This window comes from Equus przewalskii, chromosome 3 (assembly GCF_037783145.1).
Source record: "Equus przewalskii isolate Varuska chromosome 3, EquPr2, whole genome shotgun sequence".
Taxonomy (NCBI): Eukaryota; Metazoa; Chordata; class Mammalia; order Perissodactyla; family Equidae; genus Equus; species Equus przewalskii.
In genome coordinates, this window is record NC_091833.1 from 34948448 (window position 1) to 34961893 (window position 13446).

General features: G+C 53.5%; 1 long non-coding RNA gene across 1 annotated transcript; it reads right to left on the reverse strand.

Moving 5' to 3' along the window:
• Positions 1 to 5041: 5041 nt before the first annotated feature.
• On the reverse strand, positions 5042 to 10026 carry LOC139082499 (uncharacterized). The gene is made up of 2 exons (XR_011538556.1): positions 7863 to 10026; positions 5042 to 7781 (listed from the first exon to the last, which is right to left on the reverse strand). It is a non-coding gene; the product is annotated as an uncharacterized lncRNA (long non-coding RNA).
• Between the last annotated feature and the right edge of the window lie 3420 nt (positions 10027 to 13446).

Consider the following 13446-nt stretch of genomic DNA (forward strand, 5'->3'; position numbering starts at 1 on the left):
GCTGTGACCGTGCCCCCTCGACAGAGGAGAAGCGGCAGAGCTGGGTTTAGAACCCACATCCTCAGCCTCATGCTGGGCCCCTCCACGTCCCTCCCCTCGCCCTTGATCTTGGGGGTCCTCCTTCCCTCTAGGACAGGAAGGATCAGCCAAGCAGCGATCGTGTCACCGCCCAACACTCTGTAGAGTGCTTTCCCTCCGCCTGGAGTCCTCGCGCCTGCCAGCCCGCCTGTGGACAGACCGCACTGCACAGATTTTCTCGTGTCCCTGCCGTCTGCGTGTGCCAGGAGTCCTGCAGCCAGCTGCCCCCCAGCAGCAGCTAAGAAACCCTCAGAGGCATCCCGCGGGGTGCAGCGCAGGTACGGAGCTTTTGTTCATAATAAGACAACTCACTGGCAACTTCAACGTCCATTCAGAACGGTGAGAACTCGATGCTAGGTCCCCCCTGTGTCCTGCTGTGTCCCTCCATGGAATGTCTGGCTGTTAAAACCAATGTCATGGAGAAGCACTGATTGGTGCCGAAAGATGCTCACAAAAGATTGAGTGTAAGGGCAGACTGTAAATAACAGCCTCTCCTGTCTGCAAAATGTATTCATATCTAACAGCAACCACGGGCCAGGAGCTTACAGTGCCAGGCACTGGGCCCGCCCCGTGGCATCTTGTGTGGCCATCGCAACTATCCCCATGTGGGGGCAACTGTTATTGTCGCTGTTTTTCAGAAAAGAAAGCAGAGTCTCAGAGAGGCAAGGCGAATTTCTCATGGCCACACAGCTGGTAAAAGGCAGAGGCAGGATATGAACTCAGATCTCTCCTTCTGCAAAGTGGGTGGCCACTCCTGTCCCTGCAACTCTGGACACGCCTGGAGGAAGGACACTCACCCAGGGCCTTATTTTTTTATCTGCATCTATAAATGTGGGTTGACTCTGTAATTATAATAAACAATGAAATGTCCCCACTCAAGGGCCTGCCTGCTTCGTGGCACCCTTCCTATATTTGGTCCTGAGGACAGAATGGGGTGCGGGCAGGAGGGGCAGTGAGCCACTTAAGTGAAACTTAAAATGTCAGCCTCGAATCCTCACACCCAGGGGAGGTAGCTTGTCAAGAACCCACAGGCCCTCTACCTCAGCAGCCCCAATCCCTTCTTGGAACCTTTGAGATCTCTCCCACGGCCCAGGAACCAAAGGGCTATTGTCTGGTCCCACGGCTGTGGCCCTTCTGGCTGGTGGCGGCCATGCTGCCTGGTTATGAGCTAATATTTGAGCCGCACACCTGGGTGTTTGGCGGTGGGTTCTGCTGAAATCTGGGCGGAAAGTTGTGGGCGTGGGAGGTGCTCCCTGAAGGTCAGGCACTTTTGTGTAAAAGACGGAGGTGGAGACATAGGGTTGGTGCTAAAGGAAAACAGAAGTCGTCTTCAGGCTGTGGCCTCGTTACGGAGCCTGGGGGCACGGCTTCTCAGTGCACAGCGTCCCTTCCCCGTACCTGCCGTTCAAACCGTCACAGGCCAGCCCAGACCGAGGGCGCCGCTCCAGAGCACGAATCTGGCAGGCAGGCTTCCTTGGGGCCATCGTGGAGAGTGGCTACCACAGTCCCCCTGTTCTCCAGGGAGGGCTTCGCTGAGGCCGGGATGGAGAAGCTGCTGGCCGGATCGCAGCGTGACACATGGATCCACGTGGGTTCCATCAGTGGCCGAAGCAGAGGAAGGCATGAGAGTGCAAAATGTGCTGTGGCCACATTGTCACCGCGGGAAGAAAGTCCAGCCCTCGGTAAAGGCCGAGAGGTGGCAACTGAACTGACATCCGTTCATTGTTCACCCAGACCAGCTGCCGAGGCCTGCAGAGTGCCAGGCCCTGGGGCCGCAGAAACAACACACTCCCCAGCGTCGGGCGCGGAGGGCCTGGGAATCCCTCAGCCAACCTCCCTGGAGGCCCGTGAACCTTGTCAGAGAGGCGGGGCAGGCGCCGCTCAGCTAGGCCTGAGGGTCACCCCTGGACGTCTCGAAGGAGGACGGAGGCCGGGCAGGTCACCCCTTGGGAGACTGGGTCGGAGCTCGGAGGAGACAGGCCCCTGATGGCGGAGCCCTGTCCTCCTCTCCCCCGCACAGCGTCCGAACAGGGGCTGTGATGTGAGTGGGGGGGTCCCACATGGAACAGGGCAGGGGCCCTCCCACAAGCTGCACCCAGGCTGTCTTGAAGAAGTGAGTTCCAAATGCAGGGAAAAAACTGAGAATTGTGTGCTCCATTAATTTCTTAGTGAGGCTGGAGAAGGGGCTTCTGGATGAAGATGAAAGTGTGTGTGTGCACACGTGTGAGTGTGAGAGCCTGCACGGTGCGTGCACAAGCCTGCACGTGTGCTTGTGTACACATGTGTGTGAGAGCCCACACAAGTGTGCACGAGACTGCATGTATGTGCAGAGCCCGACGCCGCTGCACCTCCCAGCCGCCATCCACGCAGCGACCTGGGAAAGAGAAGGATGACAGGCCTGGAGGCCAGATCGGCGCCACGCGCCCGAAGCGCTAGCCCCCTCGCCCACCCCCGGTCGCGATCCGCTGCGCAAGAGCCCGGACCCGCAGAAGCACCGCGGCCGGCGCGCCCTCTGGTGGCGGCTGGAGGGAACGGCAAGGGCCCGCTTGGAGAAGCGCAAGGCGTCCTGGTCCCTCCTCCCGCCGTTTCGTCCATCCCGTCCACTCCCTTTCTAAAACTCTACTTTCAGACAGAATCCTTGTCGTGAACTCACGCCCCCCCCCCACCCCCGCTAACGACAACTGTAAAAGCTGGACGAACACATCCAGACGCACATGCCTGTATGCGGCAATGGGAGGCAGCCGACGCTGGCAGGACGTGGGCTGTGACCCCTGCGGGGAGAAACAGCAAGCCCCACCTTCCTCCTGGGGGGCAGCGCGGAGAAAGCACGAGCACGGCCTTGTGAGCTCAGGAGAGGGGGTCCGGATCAGAGGGGGCTTGCGGGGCAGCCCTGGAGAGAGAGCCCAGAATCCTGAGCACAATTCCCCTCAGGCTGTGGGCAACCCTTAGGCTGCCCACGCCCAGGAAATGCAAGAACCAGCCGGGACAAGCACCTGGGAGCCAGGAGCTGAGCAGAGAGTCTGCAGCCACAACCACATGGCAGCAGGAGAAACAGCCTGGAGGTGGAGGTCAGCAAAGAGTGAGGCTCCTCCCTGGAGTACCGAGTACCCGGTATCCAATACCGAGTACTGCCACACTTGGAAACAGGCCAGCCCTCGTGAGGTCCCAAAGTAATCCGTACCAGGGCCCAGTGATCTGGTAAAACCATCTGCCTGTAAGAACAAGCCATATCTTCTTTGGGAACAGGCAGCACCGTCCCAGCATCCCCTCAATAATTCATCCACAATGTCCAACATCAAATTCAAAAGCACAAGGTGTGCAACAAAAAGGGACCCCATCCCTGAAAACCAAGAGTAAAAGCCACAGACCCACAGGTGTTCAGAGGGGGCAGTGATCAGATGGGCCCTCCAACCACCAGGACGCTGCTGTCTCCGCAGCCCTGCCTTGCTCCAGCCGACCCGGTTTCCCTCGCCCTCCAGCTGGGCAGGCAGTCCCTCTTCAGAAGCAGCTCCACAAACTGGAAAGAAAACAGCTTCACCCAGGTATCGACATTATATATATACACTTGAGATGCACAGATCACAACTTCTAACAATGGCAATATTCTAAGTATTGTGCAATATTACAATCACCTATAAACCTTTGGGCCGTTCCTGGGTTTTCTCCTTTGTTCTTTTGGTTATTACTAAAAGATCTTCCATGAATCTCCTTGTTCGTGTCTCCTGGTGCCCATGGGCAAGGGAGTCCAAATCCAGGGGGCCTCACACTCCAGGGAGCCTCGGCATGCCCCAGGGGCCTGGTAAAGTGCTGACTCCCGGCCCCACTGCCGGAGTTTCTGCTGCAGCAGCTGCGGGCTGGGGCCCGAGAATGTGCATTCCCAGCAAACCCCAGGCGCTGCTGCTGCAGCTGGTCCGGGGACCCCACTTTGAGAATGACAGTCCAGGGTGTATTTCTGGAATTGCTGGTCACAGGGCCCTGGTCTTCATAAGGCCACACTGTTTTCCAGAGTGGTTATGGCCCAGTGTAGATTACCACACTTGTTAAACTCGGAGTCAGCGTTCCATGATTAGAGTGCAAATGTCCCTCACAGCTCGTGGCAGCAGCCGTCATATGGTGGGTAATGTGAACACAGGCCCGTTGGCTTCAACTGACCCGTGGCCCTTCCCGGATGGGACCACGACTGTCAGCCCACAGACTGGGGGGGATGTGCCAGTTAGTGTTAGGGTGGCTGCCAGTGACAGTGACCTCAAATACCAGGGCTGGTAAAACAGCTGTCTACGTTTCTCTGACACAACAGTCACAGCGCCAGAGTAACATAATCGGAGACAGCCTCGTGTGTTATGTCACAGAACGCTTGGGTTTTGTGGTCCGCATGCCTGGGGTGGAGTCACAGCTCTGTGACTTGACAGCCTCTATTTCCCCAGCTGTGAAATGGAGACAGCGTTGGGTCTTCCCCGCAGGGACTCCATGAGGACACTCGGTGCCAGGCCTGCAGGAGAGAAGAGCTCCATAAACCTGCAAACGTTGGTGGCTGCCACCTCATTGTCTCTTCACTCCCCCCGGAGAGGGAGGCACCGGTGTGAACAGCCCCACTTTACAGATCAGGAAAACTGAGGCTCGGGGGGCACTGTGTGCCTCCTCACACCCGAGCCTCTGGCTCAAAGCACAGTGGTTTGAGCCCGCACTATTTAGATTCAGCGAGACCTGAGTTCTCATCCTGCCTCAGCCATTGTCTGGCTTTCTAAGTGCCCCCCCAGTACGCATACTCCAGATGCTGCAAACATTGTGACTAGCAGCTCAGTGTCTGACCCGGGGTTACGGGGTGATGGGCGCAGTCCCGCCCTCCAAGAGCTCACAGCCTAGCTGCGGACACAGGCGAGGCTCGCCATTCAAGGCGAGACCTGAAGAATGATTAAGTTAGCTGGGGGAGCGGTGTTAACAAACAAGAATTCAACCAAGTAAATTCGACGATCTAACTGGCTTTATTCAACAATTCATGAATCTAGTAAATAGAGCGGGCTCGGAGGAGCTGGACAAAATGGAAGGTATTTATGGGAGAAACTGGACAGACAAGACAGTTGTTAGCAAAAAAAGAACAGACCATTGCAGGCAGCGCACCCTCCTTTGGGGGAGGGCTCAGGCGTCCTGTCAGGCAGGTGACCTCACTGATCGGGAATTTCCAGACTGATGGATGAAGGTCCCGTTCCTGGGAGGAGCTGACACTGTAATTAAGTCCAGTTTGCCGTCCTGGGGCAAGTGATTCCACCCCACGCCTGTCGCTTCTTTCATTGACGATTGTTTCCCCTTTTCCTTTGGATCAGACTCTCGGCCTGAGAGATGTGACCAATTCAAGGCATGTGCACGACTCTCGGCTCCCCGCTCTGCACTTCCCGAGGTGTTTGCTGATCCCCCGCGTGACAGTCACGAGTTATGGCTCCAGCTTCACAGTCTTTAAGTTGGTCATTCCCTTCGCTCCTTTTTTGACCTCCAGTCTCAGGGAGACCATTTGCCTGGTGGTCAGTGGCTATGAACACGCATTTGAAGGTTTTGAGAGGACACAGTGCCCCAGGGAGACGGTTATGATTACAACAAGCAGGATCATGCCATCGGCACCTCCGAGCCGTAGTCCCCAAGACTCCAACCAATCAAAGACCCCACTGAAGGAGTCGCCCTCTTAAGCCAAGTGGCTTGCTTAGCGGTCTTCTATAGCTGAGTTCCAACCTCCCCAGAAGCGTTCGCCCAGGCGCAGCAGGTGGTATTGGCTGCGGCACAGACGCCTCCTCGCTCAGCTAAAAGGTAACCCAGGGCTGTCTTGTTACCAGGAACAAGCTTGGCCAGCGCGTCTAAGGATCATTGCTGGGCAGCTCCTGTCTTAGCAATGGAATCTGCAGTGTCTTCAAGAGCTAAGGAGACGGTCCTGATCACACTCTCATTTGTACTCGCTCCTGACCAGGGAACGGCCTATTCACAGGGCTTGCCGCGTCTACCCCTTCAAGCCCGGGGTCAGCCAGGTGTTAGCGCATGCGGGAAGGGAATCTCCTGGCCTGAAATAGAGTCACCCTAAATCCCCCACAAAGACAGGTGCTGCTGGCGAGGTCTCTCAGCGAGGGAGGGCAGATCTGACCTGACAATCATGGGAACGTGGGGGTGAAGAGACTTCTAAGGGGGGTTGAGCGTAGTTTATGGTCACATTAGGGAGAGAAGAGGAATTGGGCACAGGGAGGACCAGGGCATCTCTAGCATCATAAATAGATGAGAATCTTTGATGACAAATCCAGCTTCTGAAAAGTTACCCCCCTTAGCGATGGCCTGGGAGATACAGAGGAGGGCATTATCTTTCCAGGCCAACGCTGGGATAAAGGAAAGAAAGAGAAGAGGAATGGGTTTCACGTTTAGTTAAAGTAGGAAGTCTCGATCCCCTGCCTCGGGCAGAAGCAATCTACCACGTCCGCTGCCTCTCTTCCCCGTCGATCTGATTCGGAGCTCGCCAGCGTCTGTCCAGGACCGGGTGTCGGAAGGAGCCTTCTTCAGCTGTGGGACGTGTGCCCACAGCTCACGCCTCCTAGTTCTTCAGCACTGTCGCGGACAGGAGCACTTGGTAACGTCCCTTCCAACAGGGCTCGAGGGCTGTCTTCCTCCGATGACGCTTCCAGAAGACCCAGTCCCCGGGTTCCAGACTGTGGCCAACAGGATCCCTCGAACTGGGATCGGGGAGGCCTTCTTTAGCCTGTTGATGACAGGCTTCAGTCTGAGACATTAAAGACTGGCAGTGGCTGGTCACACCGGCATGGAGTAACAAGGGATCAGAGGGCGGTCGTGTGCCGACCGACTCCGGTCTCCCAGTGGCTATCTCATGTGGAGTGAGTTTATGTCTCCCAAAGAGGGGACTGCAAGCAGTGGGCAAGGCCGGAGGCAACACCTCACGCCAGGGGGCCCAGCAGTTTGAGCAAGTTTAGAAATCTTGAGTTTGAGGATCCCGTTAGTTCTCGTGACCTTGCCTGACGATTGACAGTGATGGGGCAGTGATCATTCTGAGAGGCTTGGAGCACTTTCATGAAGGCTCACATGATTTGCCCAGTGAATCCCTGGAGACTGTGGAAGGTATGTCCCAAGTGGGAAACACATTTTCCAGCAGTTTCTTTGCTGCTGTGAGGGCAGTGGCCTTGTGGCAGGGGGAGGCTTCAGCCACCCAGAAAACAGCCAGACAGTAACAAGAACATACTGATCATCCATCCTGGGTGGCAGTTGGATGAAGTCCAGCTGCAGGTGCTCGAAGGACCAGAGGGAGGAGGTCTGAGGCCTCTGGAGACAAAAATAGTTTTTCCAGGATTATGCACCTGGTAGGTCAGACATTGCTGGGAGGCTGTTTTCACACTTTTATAGAAGTCTCCCCACCAATGTCGATTCATAATTTGAGTCATCTTAAATGCACTGTGGTGTGTGAGGGAATGTCCATTTTTGATTGGGGTCCCAGAGGACATAAGAAAATCCCTTTGTTCCCATAACATCCCCAAATCAGGGACAATCCCAAAGGCATCCGGCCTGTCAGTGTCAATATCTGTGGTTTGTCCTTCGGATAACCGGCACGCTCTGCGAGGGCACTGGGCTAAAGCTGGTGGGAGGTTTCCCCGCTGAAGTCGTTGACATCGCGTCGTAACAGCAATCCAGCGTGGAAAGTCCCTTTCCCGTGTCTACAGGGTGACCTATCAACAAACGAGATTACATGAGGATTAAACAGAATCTCACAGATCAGGACTCGGTGTCACAGAATGCAACGGTATTACCCGCCGGGCACAGGGCTCGCCTGCGTCGGGCAGAAGCGGTAAGGCAGCGGGATTGAGGACGTCGCAGCAGTTGAGACGTAGACTAGCCGGTGAAAGCAGGAGGGTCTCGTAGGAGCGGTCTGCTTGCAGAGAAATTTCGAGTCGATTCACATTTAAGACGACTTTGGACAGTGTGTGGAGTTTGCAAATCAATGTCATTTCCTAGAGTTAAATCTGCTCAGGCTTCCACTCACTTTGCAGCTGCGGCTACGGCCTTACGAGAGCTGGGACGGGCATGGGCAACAGGACCAAGACGTAGGCGACAAGACGACAGGCCTGGGTTTACTGCCATGCTCCTGCCTGGGCGTCCCCAGGGCTGGGTTCTCTCTCTTCTGCACAAATAAAGTGAAAAGACTAAATATTTAGGTAGCCCTGGGGTAGGCGGTTCTTACAGAGCCTGTTTCAGTCTTACAAAGGCCTGCTCACGTCAATCTTCCCGAGGAAGGGGCTCAGGACTGACATTGTAGTAGGCTCATCGAGTGGGGAAGCCAATAGAGGAAAATCAGGAACCCATGGTCTGCAACAACCAGCCAGGCCTACAAATCCACCGAGCTGTGGCTTGGTTGTGGGTCTAGGAAATTCCTGGATTAGCTTAATTCTTTCTGGAGCCGGCTGGATTCCGTCAGCGCTTAGATTATGACTCAGGCAATGAACAGCGTCCAGAGATGACTGTAGTTTCTCCTGAGAGACCTCGTGTCCTTTTCCAGCCAATTGTTGCAGCAAATAAATGGCATCCTTTATGGCCGCCTCTTTGGTCACTGCGCACAGCAAGAGTTCCTCCACCTGCTGTAAAAGGGTCGACCTCCTGGGTGCTTAAAGCTTGGTGGAGCACTTGGGAGAAGCGAGACGGGGCCCCAGTGCACCCTCGAGGCATGATCGTCCCAGTGTATTGTTGATTGTTCCAAGTGAAGGCAATACTGTCTGTGGGGGTCTGCAGGGACGCTGAAGGAGGCTGAGCGGGGTCCACAGCAGGGACGCTGAAGGAGGCTGAGCGGGGTCCACAGCAGGGACGCTGAAGGAGGCTGAGCGGGGTCTGCAGGGACGCTGAAGGAGGCTGAGCGGGGTCCACAGCAGGGACGCTGAAGGAGGCTGAGCGGGGTCCACAGCAGTGACCCACTTGAGTCTGGTGGAACTTGTGACACAAGGGCGTTCAGGTTCAGAACCACCAGGAATCGGGTTGTTAGTATAGTAACTACCTTGTTAGTAGCTCTTGAGTCCTGGACAAATCGCCATCCGCGCCCATTAGGTTTCTGAACCAGCAAGATGGGCATTACAGCCGCTGTGCAGGCGTGACCAGCCTCTGGTGAGTAGGTTTTCTCCCACGTGGACGAGGTCCTGTGTGGCCGCAGGCTCTAATGGACACTGAGGCAATTTGGGGAGAGGGTCAGTCACATCTATCTGAGCCATTACCGTTTCCACACGTTTTACTCTCCCGCTGTCAGTATTAGAAGTAGCCACAGGTTTTCGGGCACCTCAATCAAACTAGGGCACGTTTGCTGGATTCTCCCTTTTCTGTGTCAAGGATGGATTGTAAAGAGCATAACAGGTCAGGTTCGGGTTGGTCAGGACATTCTAAGGTGAGGTCTCCAGCGGAGGCAAAAACGCACCAGGCCTTTTAATTTAGAAAGGAGACCTCTGCCTGACAGAGGGACCGAGGCTGTGCCACGTGGCAAGGAGGAGGCTGATCAGTGAAAGGTCCCAGAGTCATTCGTCCTGGTTGAGACAGAAATTCTCTCTGAACTTTATTGGATGCCCCCAATATGGAAACTTCCTTTTTACTTCAAGGATTTCCCGTCCTACGGCGGTGGGGTCTAAAGTGGAGAGTGGAGCTCCAATATCAACTAGAGGTGGGCAAGCTTTAATGCTCACTTTACTTTCCCCTTGGCTGTGTAAGGGAATTATTGGGAACGGTGACTGGGGAACCCTTGGGGTCCCGTCCACTGTGGGAGGGGCCCTCCTTTGGGGGGAGGTCTGAGGATGTGGGAGAAGAGTTTCTGAGTGCCATCTCTTGGCCAGTGCCTGAGGTGCTTACAGCCGAGGTGGTTGCAGGTGTGATCCTGCTCCAGGTTCCTTTCAAAATGCTCAGCTCTAGTCACGAGTTCAGCCAGGCCATGGCCTCCCATCCTATTTTCTGTCTTTTTCTCAATCCGCTAATCTCAGGAGATAATCCATTTACACAGAGGGCAGCTAGAGCAAGCGGGGCGACCTCATTTACTGGATGGAACCTGGAACGCTGGAGGAAAAGGGCTTCCAGACGGGCTTTAAACTCAGCCACAGGGCCGGCCCGGTGGCACAGCGGTTAAGTTCACATGTTCTGCTTCGGCAGCCCAGGATTCGCTGGTTCAGATCCCGGGTGTGGACATGGCACCGCTTGGCAAATGCCATGCTGTGGTAGGCGTCCCACATAGAAAGTAGAGGAAGATGGGCATGGACATTAGCTCAGGGCCAGTCTTCCTCAGCAAAAAGAGGAGCATTGACAGTTGTTGGCTCAGGGCTAATCTTCCTAAAAAAAAAAAAAAAAAAAACTCAGCCACAGATTCACCTGGTGGTGTTTGCCTGTTTGTGTAACAGATCAATCCGTGTGGGCAGAGAAGACTCCAGAAACAGCTCATAAAAGTTCAGTTGCTATTTTCCAAACCCTTTCTGGTCAAGGAGCTCGAGCAGCATCCTCGGGGCCTACCGTTCTGCTTCCTGTGTCCGTTTGTGGGGCTTCCCCGGCTCCTCCCAGGGCGCACACAGCTGGGAGCAGAGGCCCTGACAACGGCTCTAAGTTCTTCAAAAAACCTTGGGGGCTCCTCCCTGGGTCTAGGAAATTCTTTTACTCTGGCCCTCAGTTCAGGCTCTGACCAAGGGGTGAAGGACACCTGAGGGGGGCTCGTCTGCAGCCTCAGGTGGTTTCATTTTAAAAGGTGACTGTCTAACGGTCTCGGAGCGCACAGGCGTTTCAGACAGACTCGGTAAACAGAGCGCTCGGTGAGGAAGGTGGGCGGTCGGAGTCACGTCCATCCTCTCATCTTTTCTTTTAGGAACCTCTGTCTCCTTAAGTTTTCACTAGGCTTTTGTAATGAGTGTTTCAATGACGTTATTTTGGAACCTTGAAGCCTTTTGGAAGCTTCTGCACACCAGTTAAAACAGGCACTCCATCCCATCTCTTCAGCGTGGGATCCCTTGCTCTCAAGGGTACTTCCTCAGTGAACAGTCTCGTCTAATTGGAACGGTCCCCACCGTGGCCACTGTCATTCTAGGCTGTTTCCAGCAAAGCTTGGTCATCTTGCTAGACATCTGAAATGTCTGGGACTATAGTTATCATCGTCCGGTGTCACTTCACAGGGAAACGTTCTGAGAAATGCGTCACTGGGCAATTTCATCATCGTGTGGACATCAGAGCGTCCTGGCTGGTTTGGCCTACTACACACCTAGTGACACGGTCTGGTCGTCTCTTGCTCTTCAGCTACAAGCTTGTACAGCATGTGACGGTACTGACTACTGCAGCAACTGTAACACAGTGGCAAATATTGTGTATCTAAGCAAATCTAAACACAGGAAAGGTACAATAAAAATACCATGTAAACGATAAGCCAGGGTACACCTGTACAGGGCACTTACCGTGCACGGAGCTTGCTGCACTGGAAGTCACTCTGGGTGAGTCAGTGAGTGGGTGGGGAGTGACTGTGAAGGCCCACGACGTTACGGGACACCACTGCACTTTATAAACACTGTCCACTTGGGCTACACTACACTTATAAAAACACATTTTTCTTTCTTCAATAAGAAATTAGCCTGAGCGTACTGTAACTTTTCTACTTTATAAACTTTAATTTTTTTAACTTTTTGACTCTTTTGTAATAACTCTTGGCTTAAAACACAAACACATTGTACAGCTATATAAAAATATTTTCTTTCTTTATACCCTTATTCTATAATCTTTTTCTATTAAAAATTTTTTTATTTTTACTTTTTAAACTTTTTTGTTAAAAACGAAGACACAACACACACGTTAGCCTAGGCCCACACAGGGTCTGGACCATCAATATCACTGTCGTCCACTTCCACCTCTTGTCCCCCGGAAGGTCTTCAGGGCAGTAACGTGCCTGGAGCTGCCATCTCCTACGATAACAATGCCTTCTTCTGGAACCTCCTGCAGGACCTGCCTGGGCTCTTCTTGAGGAGGTTTCACTCTTTTCAGAAATACGTCCTTGGCGGTTTGCCTGGTTTGTTTCTTTTTTTCATTAAAGATTTGCTTGCAAGCAGGTAATGCACCATGAACGTTTCTCTCTATTAGAGAAAACCTTTTGGTATTGAAGTCCGTGTTTCAAACTTTTTAAGGAGCTTGCTGAGGCCTACAAGAGCTTCTGCGAAAGCCTTCCCTGAGAATTTTCTTGGGGGTTCTTTTTGTTCTCCTGCAGTTTCCTTTTCTCTCGCCTCTTCTTCGGCTATGAGTTCCTGTTCCAGTCCCAACAACTCCTCATGAGTCACTTCCTCAGGAACCCCCTCTAGGAGCCCCTCAGTGTCGTCCTCATCCACACGCAGGGTAAAAGCTGTTTGCCACCTCAGCCACAGCCTTGTGGATTTCTGCAACCTCCTCATCCTCGGCAAACCCTTTGAAGTCATGGACGAACCTCTTGAGGGTCTTCTTCCAGACGCCAGCATACACTCCTTGGTGACACCGCCCCAAGGCCCAGCAAGGTTCTTGATATAGTGCGAGATGTTATACTCCTTCCAGAGTCACATCAGTGTCTTCTCAGTGTCTTCCTCAGTTGCAGCAACAGCTTGGGCAAAGGTCCTCCTCCAGTAGGTGGCCTTAAAAGCTGCTAGAACTCCTTGACCCATTGGTTGGATCAAAGAGGTGGTGTCTGAAGGAAGAAACACCACTTTGATATGGGGATAAAGATCACCAATAAAAAGAGGATGTCCAGGATCATTATTAACAATAAACAAATTCTTGAAAGCTATGTTATTTTCCAAAAAGCATTTCTCCATTTCATTGGTATAGCAATTCAGGAGAGCGTCTTGGAAGAGGAGCTGGGTCGTCCATGACTTCTTATTGCTCCAGTAGTACACTGGCTCTGTGTGCTTCTTGGCTTGAAGTGTGTGCTTCCACCCCACGCTTGAAGGCCCTGGGGTTCTCACTGTGCCGGATCACAAAGGGTTTCAACCTGTAGCCTGCAACACTGCCCCCAAGCAACACTGCCATCCTGTCCTTAACAGCCATGAAACCTGGCACTGACTTGGCCCCCTTATGGATGAAAGTCCTTTCAGGCGTCCATTTCCAGAATAAGGAGGTTTCATCCATAGTGAATACTTGTTCTGGCAAGTAGTTTTCCTCCACAATCGGCTTATCTAGAGTTTCCAAAGTTTCTTCAGCCCCTCCGCTCGCAGACTCGCCCCTCCCTTTCACGTTGTGTAATGGGTAAGGATTCTTCAATCGTTTAAACCACCCAGAGCTGGCAGTAAATTCAGTGCCACAGTCAGGTCCAGCCTTTTCCTTCAATATGGCAAACAAACATTTTGCTTTGGCCGTGATCATCATAGTGCTGAGAGGGAC